Raw genomic sequence first — 13433 nt, 5'->3', positions numbered from 1 at the left:
TGTCTTCTGTGCTTTTAAAATCTAAAATTGAAGGCTTGGGGGAAGGGGATGTTAGATTATTTAAATAAATGAAAAACTCTTTCCAGACAGTCTTTGAGAGGAACACTGGCTTGAAAGGGGTTCCTACAAATTTCCTTGGCCTGCTGCCCAGTGTGTGCATGACCGAAAGCACGCATGTTTGTCCTTGTCAAGTTTGTGTTCTCAGTGACCCTTCTGTGCCGTCTTGAGGGAGTGTATTTGTTAAGGATCAGTCTGTAGCAGAGCAGACTATTAACCCATTTCAGCAGCCATGGAATTTGGCTCTAAGTTTATAAATACATTATCCAATGTCTTATAACAAAAAACGGCTTCACTGATAATGAATTATTAATAACAAAAGTAACCAAAGAAAATAATCAGTGTGGAAATGTCTGTATACTTTTCTTTACAGAAATAATTATTCATATAAAAAACTTAACTGTTCAATTTCCCCATTTGTTAAAGAAGTTTTTGTATTGTGGTCATGAATTTTTTTTCTTGTAGTTATTGCAGTCACTTTTAAATCTTAAAGATTTGTATTAACAAATTTTGGAAAATTAGTGCTTAGAAGGTAGAACATGTTGTATGGATCCTTACTTAGAGAGTTATTTTTGAAAATGAAGTTAAAGCTTATGGGCTACCAAACCTTAAAATTTCTTGGCACATTTATTCCTTTTCAGAATAAGCGTTTGAGCAGCCTTTCTTTTCTTCCTTTGAGGAGTACACTTGGGAGAGTAAAGTTTGAGAATGGCTTTGGGAATGGTTGACATTGGCATCAAACCGAAATGTTTCCCTGGTTTAGTAATAAAAGTCAATAGGCAAGGAGTCAACAAGGTTTGGGGCTGTCCTCATTGGAATTGGCAAGAACCGATTTCTTTCCCTCAGTCTTGAGGTTACCATTGGATATATTAGTGCCCTCTTTTGGTGTAAGAAGGTTACTGCATCCTTAAATAATACAGGCAAAAGGTGAGTTACAGTTGCTCAGTCATGCCTGACTCTGCAACCCCATGGACTGTAGCCTGCCAGGCTCTTCTGTCCATGGAATTCTCCAGGCAGGATTACTGGAGTGGGTTGCCATTTCCTTCTCCAGGGCAAAAGGTAAACATCCTTTAAAGTTTTTAAAGTAAAAAATATGCTGAAGATTTGGAAAATTAAAGAAAGCAATGAATCACTCATAATTCTACCAGCAACATAAACACTCTTGGTTAATGTAGACGTTCACTGTCATATGCTTAATCTGCCAGTAGCAAAATAGGATAACAGAAATTTTTGACTTAGTTTACATAAACTTATACAAAGAAGCTGGAAATGGATTCTAAGAAATACTTAGTATAACATGAGACTTTAAACAGATTGAAACATAACTAGAAAAAAGTAAGGGTCTTTCAAATAAAAATAAATTTTAAGTTATGTGATAATACAATAAACTTACAATTGAAAAGTTAGGAAAACACTAACTTTGTAGTCCAGGAACTTTTTTTCATTTTTTTCCCAGCCCCACTGTACTAGCTCAGGACTTTGGAAGAGGTTCACTTCAGTTCAGTTCAGTTGCTCAGTTGTGTCCAACTCCAACCCCATGGACTGCAGCACGCCAGGCTTCCCTGTCCATCACCACCTCCCGGAGCTTACTCAAACTCATGTCCACTGAGTCAGTGATGCAATGCAACCATCTCACCCTCTGTCGTCCCCTTCTCCTCCTGCCTTCAGTCTTCCCTAGCATCAGGGTCTTTTCCAAGGAGTCAGTTCTTCGCATCAGGTGGCCAAAGTATTGGAGCTTCAGCTTCAGCATCCGTCCTTCCAATGCATATTCAGGACTGATTTCCTTTAGGATGAACTGGTTGGATCTCCTTGCAGTCCAAGGGACTCTCAAAAGTCTTCTGCAACACCACAGTTCAAAAGCATCAATTCTTTGGCGCTCAGCTTACTTTATAGTCCAACTCTCACATCCATACCTGACTACTGGAAAAACCTTAGCTTTGACTAGATGGACCTTTGTCAGCAAAGTATTATGTCTCTGCTTTTTAATACGCTGTCTAGGTTGTTCATAGCTTTTCTTCCAAGGAGCGTCTTTTAATTTCATGCTGCAGTCACCATCTGCAGTGATTTTGGAACCCAGAAAAGTAAGTCTCTCACTGTTTCCACTGTTTCCCCATCTATTTGCCATCAAGTGACAGGACCAGATGCCATGATCTTAGTTTTCTGAATGGTGAGTTTTAAGCCAGCTTTTTCACTCTCCTTTTTCACTTGCATCAAGAGGCTCTTTAGTTCTTCACTTTCTGCTATAAGGGTGGTGTCATCTGCATGTCTGAGGCTATTGATATTTCTCCCAGCAATCTTGATTCCAGCTTGTGCTTTGTCCAGCCCAGCATTTTGTGTGATGTACTCTGCATATAAGTTAAATGAGCAGGGTGACAATATACAGCCGATACTCCTTTTCCTATTTGGAACCAGTCTGTTGTTCCATGTCCAGTTATAACTGTTGCTTCTTGACCTGCATACAGGAGGAGGTTTCTCAGGAGGCAGGTAGGGGGTCTGGTATTCCCGTCTCTTTAAGAATTTTCCACAGATTGTGGATCTACACAGTCAAAGGCTTTGGTGTAGTCATTAAAGCAGAAGTAGATGTTTTTCTGGAACTCTCTTGCTTTTTCGATGATCCAACAGAACATCTGGCAATTTGATCTCTGGTTCCTCTGCCTTTTCTAAAACCAGCTTGAACATCTGGAAGTTCATGGTTCACGTACTGTTGAAGCCTGGTTTGGAGAATTTTGAGCATTACTTTACTAGCATGTGAGATGAGGGCAATTGTGCGGTAGTTTGAGCATTCTTTGGCATTGCCTTTCTTTGGGATTGGAATGAAAACTGACCTTTTCCAGTCCTGTGGCCACTGCTGAGTTTTCCAAATTTGCTGGCATATTGAGTGCAGCACTTTCACAGCGCCATCTTTTAGGATTTGAAATAGCTCAACTGAAATTCCATCACCTCCACTAGCTTTGTTTGTAGTGATGCTTCGAACATTGGAAGAGGCTAAGTAAGTGTAAGTGTTGCTGCCCAGTTGTGTCCAACTCTTCGTGACCCCATGGACTGGAGCCCGCCAGGCTCCTCTGTCCATGAAATTCTCCAGGCAAGAATACTGGAGTAGGGTTGCCATTTCCTTCTCCAGGGCTCCTGTTGGGGCAATTATAATTGGATGCCTCACATCTAAGGGAGCCTCCCAGTTGTGTTCATTATCATTGGAAAAGACTAGCCAAGGCTTAATTCTGTCTCAGTAAGATAGTGTACTAGAATAGCAGTTTGTTAGCCATTGACTCTCAATTAAGATCCTGTTTTCCTGTGAATAGATTCCAGGAGGTAGGCTTTGTCAGCCCATGGTGTTTGAGTGTAGGGAATGAGGGAGAAAGAGAGATGAGCCCTATTTCTGTAACTGTTTTGGATTACTGCTTGGAGGGTAGAATAAGTGGGTTTTGAGGTGTTCTAAGATGCCTCTAGGTGACGTCTTCTCTTCTCATGGCTTTGGGTTTCCACCTCTGTGCTGGCACCTCTCATCTATGCCGGCACCTCTCATCTATGCCGGCACCTCTCATCTGTGTCGGCACCTCTCATCTGTGTCGGCACCTCTCATCTGTGTCGGCACCTCTCATCTGTGCCAGTTCAGTCTGCCCTGTAGGCCCCCTTGTCATATTGTGTTTACCTCCTACGCTCTGCTTTCCTCTAACTTTTTACACACCATCCTCTTTATTTAATCAGTGCTGACAGTGCAACTCCTTTTTCATAGGAAATATAGCAACAAAGAGAAGAAAAATCTTTATTTCTTTGTAGCGGATTTTAACTTTAGTTCTTAATTTTCCATTTTAATGGTAGTAGGGATTGGCAGTCAAATGAATAATAATAATAGCAAACATTGTATTACTGCCTAATCAGTAGTGTTCTGAGCACTTCTACTCGTTAACCCATTTACTGCAAGCCACATCACTATAAACCAGGGACTGTACTGTTCCATTTTGCAGATGAGAAACCCAAGGCACAGAGAGATGGTGTCTTGCTCAGCATCACACAGCTAGTAAATGTAAGAGGATGAAAACCCAGGCAGTCTGGAGCAGGGTTTGTTCTTGGCTGTGCTGACGCTAGAGCTGAAGATAAAGTATGTCACCAGGTAGGGATCTGGAGCCAAGTGGAAGCCAGGAGGCATGAAGGGGCTCCAAAGAGAAAGCAGAATAATACCTAAAATAAGCATTGCTTAATTCACTGTCGTACCTAAATCTGGATCTAACTAATGCCTTTCATAATCATCTCTGATGTTGCCTGTAGCATCCAAGACCATAGGTTGCTTCTCTCTGAATGACACAGTAACCAGATTGCTAAAGTTTCCTTTGTTGGTAATTTTTAAATAAAATTTAATCTTCAAAAGAATGTGTACATTTGTTGTTTACAAATCGTACTTCTGAGTAGTTTAAGAGGTTGGGAAACTGTTCTGTTATTTATCAGACATTTTTACTTATAGCCAATACAGAGGTAAGCTTGGAATATTATGAAGTCTGAATTCATAGTAAAAGACTTCAAATTAAAAAGGCTTTTCTGTTCATTATTCTTCCTTTTCCTCTGACTCGGTCTCATGAATCATTGCTAAGTTTTTGTTAGAATAACCACTTGAGGACCAAAAATAATACATATTACCTCATGGTCATTTAACTTTAAAAAAAAAAAATGTGTTATTGCTGTGCGATAAGTTGCACATATTTAAAATATGTAACTTGGTAAGTCTTGATATATGTCTACACCCTTGAAGCTATTACCACGAACATCTCCAGCACACAAAAATCTCATTGCTCCCTTTTTTTTAATCTCTCCCTCCTGCCAGGCAAGCATTGATCTGCCTGCTGTCATTAGACTGGTTTGCATTTTCTAGAATTTTGTATATATATGGAATCACAAAGTATGTGCTGTTTTTTTTGGTTTGGCTTCTTTCACTCAACCTAATTTTTTTTGAGATTCATCCATGTTGATAAGTAATATTCTATTGTATGGATATACCATTTATTGACAGACACTTGGGTTGTTTTCAGTTTTTGCTGAAGTTTTTAATTTTCAGTTTTGCTAATTTATTTTACAAATAGAGCTGCTATAAACATCCATGTTTCATCTTTATATGGACACAATGTATTCTTTCCTCTTGGGTGAATACTTACAAGTGAAATGGCTGGGTCATAGGATAATTGATTTAACTTTGTAAGAAACTGTCAAGATTTTTTTCCAAAGTGGTTTCCATTATTTTATATTTCAGCCAGCTGTATATGAGACTTGTGGTTCCTCCCTATCCTCACCAACATTTGTTGTAGTCAGTCTTTGAAGAGTAGACATCGTGACAGGTACAGAGTAGGCTCTTGCTGTGGTTTTAATATGCATTTCCCTAATGACTAATGGTGTTCTGGTGTTAACCATCTTTTAATGTGTTTACTTGCTATCCATATAGCTTCTTTGATGAAAAGTCTGTTCACATTTTGACTAGTTTTTATTGTGTTTTGTTTTTGAGAAAGAATGTGTGTGTGTGTTACACACACATTCTGGATACAAGTTGTTTATTGGGTATATTCTTTGAAGATTACTTTCTCCAGTCTCTGGCTTATCTTTTTATTCTTTTAACAGTGTCCTTCAAAAAGAGCAGAAGTTTTTAATTTTGATGAAGTATAGTTTTTAAAGTTTTTCCTGTTATGTATCAAATTGATGTATATAAGAAATTTTTCACAGTTCAAGGTCAACAGAGATTTTTGTTTGATTTCTTCTAGTAGTTATGTAGTACTAAATTTTACATTTAGGTCTGATCCTTCTGTGTTAATTTTTACATATCATGCAAGGTATTGATAAAAGTTTGGAGATTTTTGCATATGTATATTCTATTGTTCTGACACCATTTTTTAAAGACTCAGTTCTACCATGAACGGTCTTCTGCTTAGTCACTTAGTTGTGTCTGACTCTGAGACCCCATAGACTGTAGCCCACCAGGCTCCTCTGTCGGGGGATTCTCTAGGCAGGAATACTAGAGTAGATTGCCATGCCCTCCTCCAAGGGGTCTTCCCAACCCAGGGGTTGAACCCAGGTCTTCTGCATTGCAGGCAGATTCTTTATAGTCTGAGCCACCAGGGAAACCTGTCTTACCTAAGACAGGGAACTGTCTTAGCAGCTTTGTCAAAAATTAGTTTGTCCATTTGACCCATTTCTGAACTGTGTAGACAGCCTATTGCTCTGCTGTGTCTTGAAGCCAGTACTATAGTGTCTTGATAGTGGTAACTTTATACAACCCTTGAAATCAGACAGGGCTAGTCCTCTAACTTTATTCTTCTTCAAAGTTGTTTTGGCTCTTTTAGGTCCTTCACATTTCCATAGGAATTTTAAAATCAGTTTGTCTATTTCTAATTTTCAAAAAACCTACTGAAATTCAGACTAGAATTACTTGGAATTATAGATAAATTAACAGTTTAGCAATTTTGAGTCTTCTAAGCCATGAATGATGCTAAAGCTGAAACTCCAGTACTTTGGCCACCTCATGTGAAGAGTGGACTCATTGGAAAAGACCCTGATGCTGGGAGGGATTGGGGGCAGGAGGAGAAGGGGACAACACAGGATGAGATGGCTGGATGGCATCACTGACTCGATGGACGTGAGTGTGAGTGAACTCTGGGAGCTGGTGATGGACAGGGAGGCCTGGCGTGCTGCGATTCACGGGGTCGCAAAGAGCCATGAAAACAACGTTGTTGTTCAGTTGCTAAGTCATGTCTGACTCTTTGTGACCCCATGAACTGCAGCACTCCAGGCTTCTCTGTCCATCACTGTCTCTCTGAGTTTACTCAAACTCATGTCCATTGAGTCAGTGATGCCATCCAACCATCTCATCCTCTGTTGCACCTTTCTCTTGCCCTCAATTTTTCCCAGCATCAGGGTCTTTTCCAGTGAATCGGCTCTGCATCAGGTGGCCAGAGTAAAGGAGCTTCAGCATCAGTCCTTTCAATGAATATTCAGGGTTGATCTCCTTTAGGATTGACTGGTTTGATCTCCTTGCTGTCCAAGGGACTCTCGAGAGTCTTCTCCAACACCACAGTTCAAAAGTGTCAGTTCTTCAGCGATCAACCTTCTTTATGGACCAACTCTCATATCCATACATGACTACTGGAAAAACCATAGCTTTGACTATATGGACCTTTGTGTCAAAGTGATGTCCCTGCTTTTTAATACACAGTCTAGGTTGGTCATAGCTTTTCCTCTAAGGAGCAAGCGTCTTTTAATTTCGTGGCTGTAGTCACCGTCTGCGTTGATTTTGGAGCCCAAGAAAATGAAATGTGACATTTTCCCCATCTATTTGAAAACAATGTAGCTTTCCATTAATTTAGGTCATCATTAGTTTCTCTCAGCAGCATTTTATAGATTTCAGAGTACAGGTCTTATACATCTCTTGGCAGATTTATGTCTTAAGTATTTCATATTTTCATGCTATTTTAAATGGTGTTTTTAGGTCAGTTTCTTATGGTTAATACTAATACATGGAAATAGAATTAATTTTGTATCCTGCAACTTTGCTAAAATTTATTAGCTTTTTTGTAGATTCCATTAGATTTTCTACATAGGCAACATGCCATTTGTGAATGACAGTTTTACTTCATCCTTTCTAGTTTGATGCTTTTTAGTTGATTTTTCTTGATTTACCGTGCTGGCTAAAGCCAATAGAAGTAGTAAAAGAGAATATCCTTGCCTTCTTTGATTAAATACGATGTTAGCTCTAGATTTCTTGCAGATTACTTTTATTAACTAAAGGAAATTCCCTTCTATAACTTCATTTGCTGAGAAGTTTTATCAGAAGACATTGGATTTTGTTTTTCCATATCTCTTAAGATGATCGTATGGTTCTTTAGTTTGTTGATGTAGTAAATTATATTGACTGGTTTATGAGTACTAAGTCTCACATTTTTGCAAAAAAAAAAAATAACTTGGTCATTTGGCTGTGCTGGGTCTTTGTTGCTGCGTGGGCTTTCCTCTGGCTGCGGTCAGCAGGGGCTGCCCTCTAGCTGCAGTGTGAGGCGCCTCGTTGCGGTGGTTTCGCTCGTTGGGTAGCACGGCTCTAGGGCACGCGGGCCGTGGTGGCTGAGCGCGTGGGCTCCGCAGTTGCGGCTGCCGGGCTCTAGAGCACAGGCTCAGTAGTTGTGGTGCACGGCCTTAGTTGCTTCGTGGCGTGTGGGATCTTCCCAAATCAGGAATCGAACCCATGTCTCCTGCATTGGCAGGAGGATTCTTTACCACTGAGCCACCAGGGAAGCCCTGTCTATTTCTTGAGTGAGCTTTGATGGTCTGGTCATTGGAGAATTTGTCCACTGCATCTAAATTGTCTAGTTTATTGGCATAACATTGATCCTAATATCCCCTTATCTTTTTAATGTCTTTAGAATCTGTAGCAATGTCACCTCTCTGATTCCTGATATTGGCAATTTGTGTATTCTTTCACTTTTTCTTGATCAGTCTAGCTAGAGTTTTATCTATTTTATTGGTATTCTCAAAGAACCAACTTTGGTTTCATTGATGTTTCTGTTGTTTTTCTGTTATCTGCTCATTGACATTTGCTCTGGTTTTCTTTCCTTTCTTCTGTTTAGTTGGAATTCAATCAGTTCTTCTTCTAGCTTTTTAAGGTTGAAAATGAAATCACTGATTTCTTATCTTTCTTCTCTTATAGTATAGGCACTTAGCTGGACACCACAGATTTTTATTTTCATTCAGTTCAAAATACTTTGTAATTTCCCTGTTGATTTTTTCCTTTGGTCTATGAGCTGTTTAGCAGGATATCGTTTAGTTTATACAAAGTTTATCATTGGTTTTCTCAGTATCTTTCTGTTATTGTTTCTGATGTAATTACCTTATAGTCAGAAATCATGAAAAGTGTCTTGAATCCAGAATTAAGTTTATCTTGGTAAATGTTCTACACATACTTGGAAAGAATGCATGTTCTGCTGTTAAAAGTGTAGAGTGTTCTTTTGAATGTCAAATTGATTGATAGTGTTTAAGTCTTATATCCCTATTGATTTTTTGTCTACTTATTCTGCCATTATTCAGAGAGGAATGTTGAAATCCCTGACTATAATTGCAAGTTTGTCTCATTTCTTTTTTTTTTAATACCTTTTTTGAGATATAATTCATATACTATACAATTCATCCATTAAGGTTTACAACTAAATGATTTTTTCCATCACCACTATCCAATTTTATAATATTTTCGTTCCCCCACAGAAAAGAAACCCCATACCCATTAGCAGTCATTTCCCATTTCTAATCAGCACCAGTTCAGTTCAGTCGCTCGGTCGTGTCCGACTCTTTGCGACCCCATGGACTGCAGCACGCCAGGCCTCCCTGTCTATTACCAACTCCCGGAGTTCACTCAAACTCATGTCCATTGAGTCAGTGATGCCATCTAACCATCTCATCCTCTGGCGTCCCCTTCTCCTCCCGCCTTCATCTTCCCCAGCATCAGGGTCTTTTCCAATGAGTCAGCTCTTCACATCATGTGGCCAAAGTACTAGAGTTTCAGCTTCAGCATCTGTCCTTCTAATGAATATTCAGGACTGATTTCCTTTAGGATGGACTGGTTGGATCACCTTGCAGTCCAAGGGACTCTCAAGAGTCCTCTCCAACACCACAGTTCAAAAGCATCAGTTCCTTGGCACTCAGCTTTCTTTATAGTCCAACTCTCACATCCATACATGACCACTGGAAAAACTATAGTTTTGACTAGATGGACCTTTATTGGCAAAGTAATGTCTCTGCTTTTTAATATGCTGTCTAGTTTGGTCATAACTTCATCACCACAGCCCTAAACCACCACTCATTTACTTTCTCTCTCTACAGAGTTGCAGATGTTTTATATAAACATAATCATACAATATGTGGGATTTTATAATTCATGTGTTACAGTTGGCATAATGTTTTTACATTTTATCTATGTTATAATATGTAGTATTGGAACTTCATTCCTTTTTATGGCCAAATAATAATTGCATTGTATGGAAATGCTCATTTTATTTGTCCATTCATCAGTTGATGGATGTTTAGATTGTTTCTACGTTTTCCTTGTTATGAATAATGCTTCTGTGAACACTGGTGTACATAAATTTTTGTGTTGTATGTTTTTATTTCTCTTGCACATTTGCTTAAGAGTGGAATTCCTGGGTCATATAATAATTCTGTTTCACTTTCTGAGGAACTGCCAAATTGTTTTCCAAAGCAGTTGCAACATTTTTCATTCCCACTGGGAATGCATGAGGTTTCTCCGCATCCTTGCCAATATTTGTTATTATGTTTTTTAATTATAGCCAATTTAGTGGGCTTATCGTGGTTTTGATTTACATTTCACTAATGACTAATGATGTTAAGCCTCTTTTTATATACTTATGGGCCATTTGCATATCTTTGGAGAAATGTCTGTTTGGCTCCTTTCTCATTTTTTTTACTTTTTTTCATTTAAGCTCTTCTTTTTATTATTGAGTTATAACTCAATTAACCCTATTAGATAAATAATTTGAAAATATGTCCGCTTACTCTATGAGTTTTCTTGTCATTTTCTTGGTACTGTTTATAACACAAAGGTTTTTAATTTTGATATAGTCCAATTTATCTTTTTGTTCTTTTTTTTTCTTTTGGTGTACTGGAGTGGGTTGCCATTCCCTTCTCCAGGGGATTTTCCCGACCCAGGGATCAAACTCGGGTCTCCCGCATTGCAGAAATATTCATTACCATCTGAGCCACCAGGGAAACCCAGTTTATCGTGTGTGTGTGTGTGTGTGTGTGTGTGTGTGTGTGATTTTTGCTTTGGGTATTGTATCGGAGAAACCATTGCCTAATCCAGGATCACAAAGATTTACTCCTGTTTTTTCTTTTAACAGTTTTAAGACACTTCTGATTTTCTTTTCTTTTTTCTGCCATGCTGCATGGCATGCGGGATCTTAGTTCCCCAACCAGGGGTCAAACCTGCGCCCCCTATGGAAGCAGTTGGAGTGCAGGGTCTTCAACACTGGACCTCCAGGGAATTTCCACTTGCAGTTTTCTGAAACAACCATTTCATATCTTTTCCTCACTCGATAAGCCATTGTCACCCCCCTGCCCCCAATTCCAGCTGATGACCTCATCTCCCTTTTGTTGAGAAAACAGAAACATCCAGAAGGGAATCCCTCCTCTTCCATTCTTCAGATCTGTGAATGGGCCTGTGTCTCTCTTCATCCTCTTCAAGGTTACCCACCTCCGCCTGGGCTCTGCTCCATCCCTTCTTTCTCCAGGACTTCACTGCTTCTGCTTCCTGTCTTCAGTCTCTCCTTGTTTGTGACTAAAGCAAGCTTTATTAGCATTCTTATAAAACATATAAGCATGCCTTAGTGTTTCCCATCTTTGAAAACCCTTGGCTCCAGATGTTCTACTCCCCTTCATACCCACACTTCTTAAGCGTTTTCTCTCACACTGCCTCCATGTCTCACCAGTAATTCCTCTTCAACCCCCTCCAGCTATTCACTGAACCGCTCTGATCGGACACCAACGATCTCCATATTACTAAGTCCCTTTTTCAGCCTCAGCACAATTAGCCAGTTTCCACACCCTTCTCCACAAAGCACTCCTGGGTCAGCTTCTGTGACTCCATACTCCTAGTTATCCCCATTTCCTTGGTTACTTCCTCTGTATCCTTTCTCCAGCTCCTCTACTTTTACTCAGCTACTAAATATTGGAGCACCTCAGAATTAAGCCTGGGCCTTCTTCCCTATAAACTAGGTAACCTTATCCATTTTCATGACTTTTAATATTATTTGTGTGCTGGTGGTTTCCATATGTGCCATCTCCAGCTCAGACTTGTCCTGTGTGCTCCATACTGCTAGATCTGACCACCTTCTCTGTGTATATCTCTAGACATCCATCCAGAACTAACATGCTCTCTACTCTGCTTTTTCTCATCTCAGTAAATGACACCACATTGATCCATTTGCTCAGGCCCCAAAACTAGATCTCATCCATATTTATTTCCCTCTGTCACCTCCCACATCAGTTCATCATCAAGTTCTGACTGTCCTGCCTCCAAAATACAGTCTGTGTTTCCACTCCGCTCCATCCTGACCTAATCTAAACGCCCATCATCTCTGACTTGAACCCCTGTGTTAGCCTCCTAGGGAGTCTCTCTGCCTGTACTCTTGCCCCATCCCAGTCCATTTTCATCAGAGAAATCATTGTAGGTTTGACAGTGGTTATCATTGTAGGTTTGACTATTTCTTGTCACAGTTTTCATGAGAAAGGGAGGCTTTTTCTAATTTACACCAAGGTAGATTTGCATTTAGGCTAGCATTTTTATGCCTTTCCCTTCTCTGATGCATCAAGGTCTTTTTCTGTCTAGGCCCCAGCCTTATCCTCTAAGCTTTTCTTTCAAATATTTCAGACTTAAAGAAGTCAAACAAAAAACTGCCATATAACCTTTGCACCTAGGGAGTCTCTCTGCCTGTGCTCTTGCCCCATCCTAGTCCATTTTCTTCTCGCTTCAGCTTCAGTCTTTCCAATGAATATTTAGGATTGATTTCCTTTAGGACTGACTGGTTTGAACTCCTTGCAGTCCAAGGGACTCTCAAGAGTCTTCTCCAGCACCACAGTTCCAAAGCATTAATTCTTCGGCATTCAGCCTTCTTTATGGTCCAGCTCTCACATCCATACATGACTACTGGAAAAACCATAGCTTTGACTAGACAGACCTTTGTCAGCAAAATAATGTCTCTGCTTTTTAATACACTATCTAAGTTTGTCATAACTTTTCTTCCAAGGAGCAAGTGTCTTTTAATTTCATGGCTGTAGTCAACATCTGCAGTGATTTTTAAGCCCAAGAAAATAGTCTGTCACTGTTTCCATTGTTTCCCCATCTATTTGCCATGTAGTGATGGGACCGGATCCCACGATCTTAGATTTTTTAACGTTGAGTTTTAAGCCCACTTTTTCACTTTCCTCTTTCACCTTCATCAAGAGGCTCTTGAGTTCCTCTTCGCTTTCTGCCATAAGGGTGGTATTATCTGCATATCTGAGGTTATTGACATTTCTCATGGCAATCTTGATTCCAGCTTGTGCTTCATCCAGCTGGCGTTTTGCATGAGGTACTCTGCATATAAGTTAAATAAGCAAAGTGACAATATACAGCCTTGATGTACTCCTTTCTCGATTTGAAACCAGTCCATTGTTCCCTGTCTGGTTCTGACTGTTGCTTCTTGACCTGCATACAGGTTTCTCAGGAGGCAGGTAGGGGGTCTGGTATTCCCATCTCTTTAAGAATTTTCCACAGTTTGTGGTGATCCACACAGTTAAAGGCTTTAGCACAGTCAGTGAAGCAGAAATAGATGTTTGTCTGGAATTCTCTTGATTTTTCTATGATC

General features: G+C 39.8%; 1 protein-coding gene across 4 annotated transcripts in view; it reads left to right on the top strand.

The window, feature by feature from the left end:
• Positions 1-13433, top strand: part of RTN3 (reticulon 3) — a 64342-nt gene that overhangs the window by 43692 nt on the left and 7217 nt on the right. The gene's annotated exons all lie outside the window — the stretch shown is intronic.

This window comes from Bubalus kerabau, chromosome 5 (genome assembly GCF_029407905.1).
Source record: "Bubalus kerabau isolate K-KA32 ecotype Philippines breed swamp buffalo chromosome 5, PCC_UOA_SB_1v2, whole genome shotgun sequence".
Taxonomy (NCBI): Eukaryota; Metazoa; Chordata; class Mammalia; order Artiodactyla; family Bovidae; genus Bubalus; species Bubalus kerabau.
The sequence above is the reverse complement of the archived record's forward strand: the minus strand, read 5'-3'. Positions and strand labels throughout refer to the sequence as shown.